The sequence below is a fragment of the Prionailurus viverrinus genome, chromosome D2 (assembly GCF_022837055.1).
Source record: "Prionailurus viverrinus isolate Anna chromosome D2, UM_Priviv_1.0, whole genome shotgun sequence".
In the NCBI taxonomy this organism is placed as follows: domain Eukaryota; kingdom Metazoa; phylum Chordata; class Mammalia; order Carnivora; family Felidae; genus Prionailurus; species Prionailurus viverrinus.
This window is the reverse complement of record NC_062571.1, coordinates 29,133,398-29,148,063: the sequence shown is the minus strand read 5'-3', so window position 1 is coordinate 29,148,063 and position 14,666 is coordinate 29,133,398. Positions and strand designations below refer to the sequence as shown.

The following is a 14,666-nucleotide window of genomic DNA, read 5'->3' as shown; positions in this document are numbered from 1 at the left end:
ACTCTAGCCTATTTTTAGTTTGTCAAACAGGTTCTCTGGTTTGGAAGGACTAGATGCTACTCTCATTTGGTTGTGAATTAATTCCTCTGTTTTTATGTTGCATGGGAATACTCTAAGCCTCTCTGTTCAATACTGGCTTTTCTCTGAGGTCAATCAGCTTTGCCCACCCATGTCTCATTTGGAGTGCCACTGGCTTGTACTGCTTCCAAGAGTTGTTGTCAGCCCTTCTAGTCAGATGGGGCCAAAAGACACTCTTCATGGTGGGTAGAGCTGTGATTTAGCATCTTGCCTGGGATTGGATAAGTCAGGATCTAGGGCCAGAAAAACTCTTCATTTGAGAATACAAATTAGGCAGATTTGCACCCTGTTGAGTTACTTCATCTAAGTGTGCCCCAACTTGTTTCTTCAGATGAAGAAAACTGCTGGTTAGGATCACTACTTGGTCACTATAGGTATGAATGCAGTCTGCCAAGATTTGTGTGCTGGTTGTTGCAAGTCCCTCTTTTCTCCTTCACAATCAGATTCCAGTAGCTGTACCCCACAGATTCTCCTGTGATCCCCATAATGTGAGATCAGATTAGGGGCTCCCACAAAGCAACCCACAATACTAGGGGAAGCCAGTTGTCTCACTGGGCTCTCTTTTCCCACTGGAGGAACTTGAGAGTTAGGGGAGACCTTTTGTGTGATGCTATACTTGCTTGGGGGAGGAGCAATGTGATCAATGTGTAGCCAATTCTCTTACCCTTTTAATGCAGTTTGTATTTGTCTCTGTGGTGAGGCTTTAGCCTCACCTCTCTGTGTTTAAGGATTCTGTCCATGGTGTCTTTTTCTTGAATAGTTAGTTGTTCTTGTTAAGGGGAGCAAGCCCAGAACAACCCATGTTGCCATCTTGGTGACATCACTTTGTAGTACAGAGATAATTTTACAGATATGAAACTTGTGTTTTGAATGCGTTCCCATTTCTGTTTTTCTTTTGCTACTGAACACAATGGGAGAAAAATTAGATGATTTTCTGGGTACTAATTTAAGGTTTGGTCAAAACTGAAAGATGTTTAAATAATAGGTAACTAAATTTTGTAAGGGACAGATAGTAGTCATCACTCATTAAGGGCCTACTATATACTAAGTACTTTACATGACCTATATAATGTAATCCTCATATTATTCATATGATGTATATAATATTATCCCCTTTTTACAGATGAAGAAATTCAAGTCCAGAGAAATTAAAGGATTTATATAAATGCTACACAACTAGTAAATGGTAGAACTGGGATTTGAACCAAGGGCTCTCTGGCTGTAAAGCCTATATTCATTCCATGGCATTGTACTTCTTGCAGATATTAAATAGCATATTTATTAAATAGCATATTTAAATATTAAATATTAAATAGCATATTATTAAATAGCATATTTAGCCATAGGTTGAATACAGTCATCATGAGAAATCAGCTTGTTCCTGTGTAGGTATGAGAGTCACTGAGGTTTACTGCTAGTTCTTTTCAAATGACTTAAGGGCTGAGTCTCCAGAAGAAGGCAATGTCTTCATTTACTACTTAGAAAAATAAATGTGTGCTATACTTGTAGAAACATATTATATCCGTTAGAGATCAACATACACATTTAATACAGAATGAAAATATGCCCTTTGTTTTGTCCAGCCCATTAATTTTAAAATACCTAGAGCTGAAAGCGGTCCCAAATAGCTGGAATACTACCTGTTATTCCAAAATAGACATTAAAAACTCCTCCCTATTTATAAAAAACTAAAACTGTTCTTCTTTTCTTAACAAGCTTTGTCAGTATACAAGGAACTAAAATTTATGGCCTGGTGTTCTTTATTATTTTGCATTGAGTTCTGCATTATACTGCTGTTATGATGACATCTCGGGTATTTACAAAAAGCAAGTATATTGCCTGCCTCCAGGAACCCTTGGAAAAAAACAAACATTTTCATAAAGACATAATCTTAGACCACACATAATTAATTTTAAGTCATTTAGGTAGTACAAACACATTTTTATATTTTATATGTAATGTTTTTCTTTTTTTCCTTTTTCATCTCTTCCCTTTTTACAAAACAAGCGTTACCTAAAAAAATGTTAAAGTTTCTTAGACAATCTCCCATGGATATTTCATTTTTGATGTCTATTTGAGAAGATATTCATTTCTGCAGTGTGAAATTGTGCAAATATCAGCAGACTGGATATCACTGTAATAACACCCAAGTCACAGTTTTATTTTGTGAGAGGAAGTGTCCAGCTCAGTGCCTGATGTATTGTAGGAACTTCTTAGGTGTTTTTACATTTTTATTAGCGGAATGATCTCTGATGATTCTCTAGCCCTCACTTTCCTTATTTTAAAAATGCGAGGCTTAGAGATAATTTTTAAGGGCTTTTAGCTAGCTCTGCAATGCCATAGTTTCCGGGTAGACATGTAACATCTGATGCAATAAGGCTCAATTCTGTATTCTCCTTAATGTGTCATGCTTATTCCTACCTCTTTGCCTTTGATCATTCTGTTTTTCCTATCGAGAGTGCTTTCTCTCCTGCCTATCTATCTAAAATTATTCAGTCAACATTTATTCAACAGTATCTTCATTGAATAGTCACTGTGTACATGGTTAAGGTAATGAGTACATGTGAAACTCTATATTCTAATAACCCTTTAAAGCCTTTTAAGCCTTACATCCTATATTAATTCTCTGAAAATTCTGGACCATTTGGATTTCTGTGCTTCTCATTTCCTGTATTTATTGTATTTGTCATATATTTTGATAATTATATTTTGTGAAAAGACAATTACAACATACCTTGACTAGCTTGTAAAATTTTCCAGGGATGAAATCATATGATTCTTTTTCATTTTTCCTAATATCTGGTATAATTTTTCTTTAAGGTTTGTAGAATAGAGATATATATGCTACTAATAATATGGTAGGTTGTATCAATAGAGTCCTGAACTATAATAGAAGTATAAATGAAATGAAAAAAGGGTAATTAAAAAGGCACTATAGGTGTTTTGCTAATTTTTAGTTTTCTTGGCCAGCTTGAATGTATGTGGTTTGTAGAAAGGCCTTTAACATACATAAGATTTGAAAATAGAGTAACGAAATTGATGTTTTTTAATACTCACTCTAGAACTTGTTAAGTCAAAAGCACCCACTGAGAATGCTATAAAGTTATTCCAATGATGTCACATTTTGAGGGAAGTTACTTTCTTGGAACGAACTTTTTGTAGTTAGATTTTGTTCCAAACACAAATATTACTTTGATTACTTTATAGTTACCACTTTGTTTAGACTTAAAAAAAATGATTATATATTCTGCCTGATCAAATAAATACTTTTAAAATTAGGCTTTGTTCAATTAAAGTTTTCACAAAGGATGATGATCAGCCATTATTAAAATATTAAATAATTGTTTTCTTACCTCATGGTAAGTAAAATTAAAAAATTAAAAATATGTTTAAGCATGTGAGCCACCTTAGAATAAATGATACTTCAGATGGTGATTCTGTACAAAATAATGCTAATTTGGATGCATGAATTCTGCTATCTTCATTGAAAAATCAATCGGTTTAAAGATGCCTGTTTATTCTCTATTAAATAAATTTATTGTTAAACAAAATTCAAAAACAAAGCTTCACAGAGGCACTTCTGAAATGGCAGAGTGAAGACCTCTGAAAATTCACTCTTTAATAAAAGCAATGAAGAATACTGACAAAAATGTTCAAAATCAACATATTCAGAACTCTAGAAACTAATGGAAGGCTTTCAAAAAGAAAAATGGGTAGATATCAGTAGGAACAATAATTTCTATGGTATTTTAACTTGTCCTATTTGTATCCCCTTCTCCTCAGATCCATAGTAGCCTAGAAAGTCAATAGTCCTATAACCATTGTAACTGTGCAACCAGAAACTCAGCAGTCAGTTGAAGGGGAGAATAGATTGAGAGCTGCCCCCAAAGTCCTATCCTCCTTAGATAATTTTTACTATTTGATCTCTCTGGCAGCAACATGGAAAGCCCCATTCAAAGGACTTGTCTTTATTTGACCTGACTTACAGCTGCTCAGTGGGAAAGAACCACCTCCAGGGAGTTTATTAAAAATAATCAGCAGTAATTGGTTTGTTTGCTTGTTTTGTTTAATTTTTAATTTTTTAAATGTTTATTCATTTTTGAGAGAGACAGAGACAGACAAGAGCAGGGGAAGGTCAGAGAGAGAGGAAGACACAGAATCCGAAGTAGGCTTCAGGCTCCAAACTTTCAGCACAGAACCTGACCCAGTGCCTGAACTCACGAACTATGAGGTCATGACCTGAGCTGATTTGGACGCTTAACTGACTGAGCCACACAGGCACCCCAATCAGCAGTAATTGTTTAACATCACAGGTGGTTGAGGCTGTGGTATCACTTGGAGAATCAAGAAGTTGGCCCAAGACGTTAAAAGAAAAATATGGAAAATGAGATGTTTTAGGGGCCGTTGTAAAGCTCTATTTCTGGGGATCTCAAAGTCCAAACATGTATGGGGCTATGGGCTATGCTACCATTTGGCCCAACTTGGTGCTGTGCATAAGTAGGGAGTGAAGCCTAAAACAGAGTTTTAAAATGCGAAAGCATTGAAGGCATAACCCAACACACACACACACACACACGCACACACACACACACACACACACACACACACACACATACCCTCTTAATGGAGATGAGCCATCGATTCAAGGCATTTAAGGAAATATTTGTCCAAACATTAGACAAACACTAAGCAGGTAATTCTCTAAGGATACAGGCTATACATAATTAGCCCAGGAAAGTTGTTAAAACAAAGGATAACAGTAATAGCAGCAGCAAGAACAAAAACAAACAAAAACCCTGTATGGAGAGAAGTGACTGATCTTCAGAGTGCCAGATATTATTATTTAAAATGTAAAGTTTTCAACAAATAATTGTGAGACCTGTAAAGAAATATGTAAAGAAAATATGGACCATACATGGGGGAAAAACAGTCAATAGAAACAGTCCCCAACGATGGCCAAATGCTGGCCTTTTAGACAAAAACTTTAAGCTAGCTAATTTAAAGATGTTCAAAGGACGAAAGCTATATCTAAAAACTAAAGGAAAGTATGAGAACATGTCTTGGTAAATAGAGGTTATAATTAAAGAGATAAAAATTATAAAAAAAACAAAATAGAAATTCTGGAGTTACATAGTATAATAACTGAAATAAAATAAAGTCATTAGAGAGGCTTATGAGAAGATTTGAGAAGTCAGAAGAATGAATCAGCAAACTTTAAGATAGGTCAATTGAGATTAGCAGTCTGAGGAACAGAGTGTAAAAAGTACCAAGAACAATGAACAGGACTTCAGAGATCTATGGAACAACCTCAAAGGTACTAGCACATGCATAATGGGAGTTCCTGAAAGAGAGGAGAGAAAGTAGCAGAGATTATTTGAATAAACCTTTTCAAATTTGGTGGAAAACATTAATATACACAAGCAAGATCTATAAACTCTAAGTAAGATAAATTCAAAGAGATCCATACCTACACACATCATAGTTGAGCTGTTCAAAGCCAAATTCAAGAGAGAACTGGAAAGCAGCAAGAATAAAACACTCATCATGTACAGTGGATCCTCAATAAGATTAATGGCTACTTCTCATTAGAAACCATGGAGGCCAGAAAGAAGTGGGTGACATATTTAAAGTGCTGAAAGATAAAGAATGTCAAGCAAGAAGTCTATATTCAGCAAAACTATCTTTTATTAAAAATTAAGAAGAAATTAAGATATATCCAGAGAAACAAAAATGAAGAGAATTTGTTGCTAGCTGGTTTACTCTACAACAAATACTAAAGAGAATCCTTCAGGGTGGAATAAAAGGATAGTTGACAGTAAGCCAGATCTACACAAAGAAAGAGCACCAGTAAATGTAACTACATAAGAAAAGGTGAAAGACATTTTACCTTTTGGAGGTATGATGAATACATGCTGTAGTTCCCTCTTCTAGCTGCACTACTTGACTATCCTCTAAGTGGAAATTGTTCCCTGCTCAAGAACAATGCTTATATTTAGATCCCATGTCTTCTAAGTATGTTCTGATAGCTCAGCAACAAGAGTCAATAAACCATAAACACATTAGCAAAACCTAAAAAAAAGATAAGTGTGCAGAGTAATTATACAACTGTATTCATTAGGTTATAAAGATATAATTTATATCAATAATGTAAAAGCTTAAACTATGATACTATTGAAAGAAAACATAGGAACAGGTCTATGTGATCTTGGGCCAAGTCATTGTTTTTTAAGATGGCACCAAAATCACAAGTGAAAAAAATATATAAATAAACTGGATTCCATCAAAATTTAAAGGTTAGTGTTTGTCGGAGGAGGTCATTGAGAGGACACGCCTGCCAGTTGACTTTAAGCTGGACTTGGGGGAATTGGAGGCTCCTCACTCCCTTCCCTGTCCTTACAGGGTGCTTTTTTGCTTGTCTTTCTCATGCTAGAAGCTGCCTCAAGGACATGGCCTGGAGATAGTAATGTGTTGAGACCATCTGGGCAATATATGTGACTGAACCCGAAATTAAAGCTCCTATTTAAGCTTTTATTTTGGTTAGACAGGTGTGGAGATCTACTTGTCTTTTAGCTACCTAAGACAAACCTTGTAAGTAAGTTCCTTGCTTATTAAAACTATTATATACCATCTTAACTGGCCTGCTTCTTTCTTCTGAATCTTCTGTCTCTCTGTGTTTGGGGCCAGTTTTTGAACTAACAATTGGTGTGCCAGCCAGGAGACTGAAGAAATGGGCCTTGGGAGAGACATCTGTGGGAGAGATCTTGAGTTGGGTGGCACATATGTTAGATGCTTGTGGACCATTGTATGAGTACTGGGACACCCTAAGAAGACTAGCCACTTTAATGAGGCTTTTTGAGAAACTATGCACTGTGGCAAAGAAAAGAAACAAATTCGCTGGTGCAATGGGCTGACTTCTACTGTGGGCAGTTTGGCTGGCCAACAATGCCCAACTAGAGGCTGAAGTTCAAGTTAGAATGTTGGGAGAAGAGCCGAAGTTAGAGAAAGATGGGCAATTGTGCACTCCTCTGCTAGTTTCAGGGCTGGCAGACAAGATGGAAGAGAAGACTGATAAGATGGAGACCATAGTATGCTATTTTGCAAAGCAAGAAGAGCACAGGCTGTTGCAGATTAGGTTTTAAATGCTTGTGACAAAGCCTGATTAAGATGCTAACAGGTAGAATCCCTGGGAAAATGAGAGTAAAGGGGGAGGATATAGTGGTGATTGAAGATGAAATGGACAGAGTGCCCCATGCTGGCTGACCCTTCATACAGCAACATTCTCAACAGTGGAAGGTTTAAAGTTTTCCCTCTAAGATCAGTTATAAGACAAGGATGCCTATTCTCACCACTCCTATTCAACATAGTATTGTAAGTTCTAGCCAAGAATTGGGCAAGAAAAAGAAATAAAAGGCATCTAAATTGGAAAAGATGAAGTAAAATTGTTTCTGTTTGCAGATGATATGATCTTATATTTAGAAAATCCTAAGGACTGCAGTAAAAATGTTTCCACTATTAAGTAAAGTAGCAGGATATACAAAAACATACAAAATTCAGTTGCATTTATATACACTAACCATGAATGATCTGAAAAGAAAACAATCCCACTTACAAAAGCATCAAAAACAATAAAAATTGTAGGAATAAATTATAGTGAAAACTATAAGACATTGGTGAAATAAATGGAATACACAAATTGAAAGATATTCTATGTTCATGAATTAAAAGAATTCATATTATTAAAATGTCCATACTGTATCTATACCCATCTATACAATCAGTGAAATACTTATAAAAATTCCAATGAAATTTTAACAGTAATAAGAAAAACAATTCTAAATTTAGAATGGAATCTCAAAAAAACCCCATGTACCAAATGCAATCCTGAGGAAGGACAAAGCTGGAGATGTCATACTTCCTGATTTCAAACTTTATTATAAAGGTATTATAGTCAAAATTATATCAAAAATATAAACTTTATTATAAAGGTATTATAGTCAAAGCATATTAGCATATTATTATGCTAGTTATGTTATTAGCATAAAGACAGACAAATTTAAGAGCTTAGAAATAAACATACGCATATATGGTCAGTATTTGACAAAGGAGTCAAGAATACTCATGGGTAAAGGATAGTTTCTTCACTAAAAGATTTTGGGAAAACTGATTATTCTATGCAAAAGAATTAAATTAGAGCCCTGTCTTACCCGACTTACAAAACTTAACCAAAAATGGAATAAATACTTAATCATAAGACCTGTAGCTAAAAACTTCTAGAAATAAACAGGGGAAAAGTTCCTTGACCTTGATTTTTACAATGATTTGGATATGACATCAAAATTGCAAGCAACAAAGGCAAAAATAAACAAGTAGGACTACATCAAACTAAAAACCTTTGCACAGCAAAAGACACCATCAACAAAATGAAAATCAGCCTCTATGGAATGGGAGAAAATTTGCAAACCTATCTATCTGTTAAGGGGTTAATATCCAAATGCATAAAGAGCTCATGCAACTCAATAGCAAAAAAAAAAAAATCAAATCCAATTAAAAATGGACAGGATCAAAATAGACATTTTTTCAAAGAAGACACACAAATGGCTAACAGGTATATTAAAAAGTGTTCAACTTCACTAATCATCAATAAAATGCAAGTCAAAACCACAATGAGCTGTCTGTTCACACTTGTTAGAATGGCTGTCAGCAAATAAGCATGAGATAATAAGTGTTGAGGAATATGTGGGGGGGGGGGAAGAATTGTGCACTGTTAGTGGAATGTAAATTGGTATAGCCAGTATTGAAAACAGTATGGGGGTTCTTTAAAAAAGTTGAAATAGAACTATCCTGTGAGGTAGAAATCTCACTTCTGAGTATATATCTGAAGAATATGAAATTACTATCTCATAGGGATAGCTGCACCCCAGCTGCACTATTATTTACAATAGTCAAGACGTGGAAACAACCTGTGTCTGTTGATGGATAATGGATAAAGGAAATGTGGTATATGTATATATATACACATATATTACATACATACATACATTATATATATATAATGTATGTATGTATGTAGTATATATATACTATATATATATATATATATATATATATATATATATATATAATGGACTATTATGCAGCCATGAAAAGAGTTGGAGTTTCTGGTAGTGTTCTCTGGTCTTTTCTAGTTTTTGTTGCTTTTGGTCTTTTTAATTTTTTTTCCGTCATTTCTCCCCTCAGAGAGTCCCCCTTAAAATTTCTTGCAGGGCTTCTCCCCTCAGAGAGTCCCCCTTAAAATTTCTTGCAGGGCTGGTTTAGTGGTCACCAACTCCTTTAATTTTTGTTTGTCTGGGAAACGTTTTATCTCTCCTTCTATTTTGAATGACAGCCTTGCTGGATAAAGAATTCTTGGCTGCATATTTTTCTGATTCAGCACATTGAAAAATCCTGCCATGCCTTTCTGGCCTGCCAAGTTTCTGTGGATAGGTCTGCTGCGAACCTGATCTTCCTTCCCTGCAGGTTAAGGACTTTTTTTTCCCCTTGTTTTCATGATTCTTTCCTTGCCTGAGTGTTTTGTGAATTTGACTATGATATGCCTTGTTGATGGTCAGTTTTTGTGTTATTAAAGAGACTGTCTTTTCCCCATTGTATATTCTTATCATAGGCTAATTGACCATATAAGCATTCATTTATTTCTGGGCTCTCTATAATGTTCCATCAATCTATGTATTTGCTTTTGTGCCAGTGTTTTGGTTACTGTACTATACTATAGTTTGTATACTACTAACTATACTATAACTATAACTATAACTATATATATATACTATATATATAACTATAGTTATATACTATAACTATAACTACTACTATACTATACTATAGTTTGTTGTACTACTATAGCTTTGTAGTATAGTTTGAAATATGGGAGCATCATAGCTTTAGCTCTATTCTTGTTTGTCAAAATTGCTTTGGCTATTTGGGGTATTTTATGGTTCCATAGAAATTTAAAGATTATTTACTTTAGTTCTATGAAAAATGCCATTGGTGTTTTGATAGGGGGTGCATTAAATCTTTTGTTTATTTTGGGTAGTATGGACATTTTAACAATATTCTCTGAATCCATGAGGATGGTATATCTTTCCATTTATTTATATTTTCTTCAATTTCTTTCATCAGTTTATTATAGTTTTTAAGGTATACGTCTTTTGCCTCCTTCATTAAAGATATTCTTTAGTGTTTTATTATTTTTTATGCAAATGTAAATGGGACTGTTATCTTAATTTTTCTTTCTGATAGTTTATTGTTAGTGTATAGAAATGCAACAGACTTCTGTATATTGATATTGTATCCTACGACTTTACCAAATTCATTTGTTAGTTTTGATAGGTATTTGGTGGAGACTTATAGTTTTCCATGTCATTTGCAAATAGTGACAGTTTTACTTTTTACTTTCCAATATGGATGCCTTGTATTCCTTTTTCTTGCCTAATGCTGTGGCTAGGATTACCAATACTATGTTGAATAAAAGTAGCAAGAGTCAGAAATCTCATGTTGTTCCTTACCCTAGAAAGAAATCTTGCAGCTTTTCACCATTATTATGCTAGGTATGCATTTTTCATATATGGCCTTTATTATTTTGGGGTATATTCCCTTATACCCCCTTTGTTTATAGTTTTTATAATATACAGATGTTAAATTTTATCAAATGATTTTTCTGTATCTATAGAGATGGTCATATGATTTTGAATCTTTGTTTTTTTAATGTGGTGTATCAATTTGCACATATTGAACCATACTTGCATCCTTGAAATGAATCCCACTTAATCATGCTGAATAATCTTTTTAATGTATTGTTTAATTTGGTTTCCTAATGTTTTGTTGAAGATTCTTGCATTTATATTATTCAGGGATATTGGCCTATAGTTTTCTTTTTTTGTGGTGTCTTTGTCTAGTTTTGGTATGACCCTTAATAGGATGAGTTTGGAAGCAGTACTTAATCTTCAATTTGTGGGAATAGTTTGAGAAGGATAGATATTCAGTCTTTCAATTTTAGGTAGAATTCACCTGTGAAACTCTTTGTTCCCTGACTTTTGTTTGTTGGGAGTTTTGTGATCACCATTTCAATTTCATTTCTAGTAATTAGTCTGTTCACATTTTGTATTTCTTCCTGATCAGTCATGGAAGATTATATGTGTGTAGGAATTTGCCCATTTTTTCTAGGTTTTCCAATTTGTTCGTTTAATTGTTTGTAGTATTCTCTTTGATCATTTGTATTTTTGTGCTATTGATTGTAACTTCCTCACCTTCTGATATTATTTACTTGGGCATTCTCTCTTACTTTTTCATGAGTTTGGCTAAAGATTTATCAATTTTGTTTATTTTTTCAAAGAACCAGCTCTCCGTTTCATTGATCTTTTTTACTGTTTTTTTTTTAAGTTTCTATTTCATTTATTTCTGCTTTGATCTTTATTATAGGTATACTTTAGATATATTATTGTTTTGGTTTCAGACCACTGCGATTAAAAATTGTAATAAAAAGAGTCAAATGAAGGTTTTGGTCTCCCAGTTCATAGAAAAGTTGTTATGTTTACATTATACTGTAGTCTATTAAGTGTGCAATAGCATATGTCTAAAAAGTGTACATACCTTAATGTAAAAAAAAACTTATTGCTAAAGAATGCTAACCATTATCAGAGCTTTCAGTTAGTTTTTGTCTCTGGTGACAGACCACCATATCAAATATAATAATAATTAAAATGTTTAAAATATTGCAAGAATTATTAAAATATGATAGACACAAATGAGCAAATGCTGTTGGAAAAATGGTAGACTTACCTGATGGAAGGTTTCTACAAACCATCAATTTGTTAAAAAAAATGCTGTATTTATGAAGCACAATAAAGTGAGGCAGAACAAAATGAAGTATGCCTATGTTTTCTTCCTTCTACTAAATTTGGGCTTTGTTCTTCTTTTTCTAGTTCCTTTAGGTGGAAGGTTATATTGCTTATGTGAGATTTTTCTTGTTTTTTGAGGTGGGCCTGTATCACTGTAAACTTCCCCCTTAGAACTGCTTTTTGATGTTTCCCATAGATTTTGGAAAGTTCTGTTTTAATTTTCATTTGTCTCAAGGTATTTTTTGACTTTTCTCTGTAATTTTTTCATTGACCCATTTGTTGTTTAGTAGCATGTTGTTTAATCTTCATGTATTTGTGTTTTGTCAGTTTTCTTCTTACAATTGATTTCTAGTTTCCTAGCACTATGTGAAGAAAATATTCTAGATGTGATTTCAGTACTCTTAAATTTGTTGAGATTTGTTTTATGGCCTAACATGTGATCTATCCTGGAGAATGTTCCACATGCCTTTGAAAAGAATGTGTGTTTTGCTGTTTTTGGATGGAATGTATTGACTGTATCTGTCAGTCTGGTCTATTGTGTCATTCAAAGACAGTATTTCCTTATTATTTTCTGTCTGGATGATCTATCCATTAATGTAAATCGCATGTTAAAGTACCCTACTATTATTGTAATACTGTCAGTTACTCCTTTTATTTCTGTTAATATTTGCTTTCTATATTTAAATTATTTAATATTATATAATTATATATATTATATATAATATTATATAATTTATATAATATTTCTATATAATATATAATATTATATAATATATAAATATTATATATTATTATATATTATATATAATATTATATAATTTATATAATATTTCTATATAATATATATTATATAATAGAATATATTATATATTATATAATTATATAATATTTCTATATTCTTTTATGTTTGATGCATATTTACCATTGTTACATACTCTTGTTAGATTGATCCCTTTATCATTACATAGTTCCCTTCTTTGTCTCTTCTTACAGTATTTCTATTAAAGTGTATCTTGTGAGAAATAAGTATTACTACTCCAGCTTTTTTTTCTGCTTTCATTTGCATGGAATATCTTTTCCCATCCTTTTACTTACAGTCTGTATGTGTCCTTAAGTCTGAAGTGACTCACTTGTAGGCTGCATATAGATGGGTCTTGTTTTTTTTTTTTTTAATTTATTTAGATACCTTGTGTCTTTGATTGAAGCATTTAGTCTAGATACATTTAAAGTAATTATTAATAGGTATGTACTTATTGCCATTTTGTTTGCGGGGGAGGGGGTATTTTTTGTTTCTTCCTTCTCTTTTTCTCTTCCCTTGTGATTTGATGATTTTTTTTAGTATTATGCTTGGATTCATTTTTCTTTATTTTTTGTGTCTCTATTATACATTTTTGGTCTCTGGTTACCATTATGTTCAGATATAACAACCCATGTTACCTGGCAGTCTATTTTAATTAATTAGTTAATTAATTAAAGTTACTTTCACTTCATTATTGTTTAAAATCTTTTCTTTGTCAAAACACTTATTTTAGTTATAACAAGGAAAATATAAATAGAATTGATGAAGCATTTTAAAATCAATAAAATCCTATATTATATATTATAATACAGAATCGTTGTTCTGGGCTCCAAGAAATGTTTGTATGTAGTTCTTTTTCTTTTCTCCTATCCCCTATTTCACCCATCTCCATACTCACCTCCCCTCTAGTAAGCATCAGGTCATTCTCTATAGTTAGGAGACTTTGTCTCTTTCATTCTCTTTTTTTCTCTTTGTTCATTTGTTTTGTTTCTTAAATTCCACATATGAGTGAGAGCATATGGTATTTGTCTTTTTCTGACTGACTTATTTCACTTAGCTTTATACTCTCTAGCTCTATCCATGTGATGTGAATGGCAAGTTTTCATTCTGTTTTATGGCTGTGTAATATTCTGTTGTGTGTGTGTGTGTATATATGTATATTTATACACATGTAAAATTATATTCTTTAGCTCTATCCATGTTGATGCGAATGGCAAGATTTAATTCTTTTTATGGCTGAGTAATATTCCATTGTGTATATGTGTGTGTGTTTGTATGTATATTTATATATATGTAAAATATGTATGTATATGTATATATGTATATCCATACCACATTTTCTTTATCCATCTATTGCTCATCGATACTTGGGCTGCTTCCATTCATAGTTTGGCTATTATAAATAATGCTACAATAAACATAGGGGTGCATGTATTCCTTTGAATTAGTGTTTTTGTATTTTTGTGTAATACCCAGTAGTGTGATTACTGGATTATAGGGTAGCTCTAATTTTAACTTTTGAGGAACCTCCATACTGTTTTCCAGAGTGTCTGTATCAGTTTGCATTCTCACCAACAGTGCACAAAGGTTCTTTTTTTTCCACATCCTCATCAACATTTGTTGTCTCTTGTGATTTTGATTTTAGCCATTTTGACAGGTGTGAGGTGATGTCTCATTGAAGCTTTGATTTGTATTTCCCTGATGATGAGTGACGTTGAGCATCTTTTCCAGTGTTTGTTGGCCATCTGTATGTCTTCTTCGGAAGAATGTTTATACATGTATTCTGCCCATTTTTTAATTGGATTATTCATTTTTTGGGTGTTGAGTTTTAGAAGTTTTTTTTATACATTTTGGATACTCTTTATCAGATATGTCATTTGTAAATATCTTCTCCCATT

At 33.1% G+C, this 14,666-nt stretch overlaps 1 protein-coding gene across 1 annotated transcript in view; it reads left to right on the top strand.

Moving 5' to 3' along the window:
• Positions 1 to 14,666, top strand: part of CTNNA3 (catenin alpha 3) — a 1,798,979-nt gene that overhangs the window by 418,136 nt on the left and 1,366,177 nt on the right. The window lies entirely within an intron of this gene.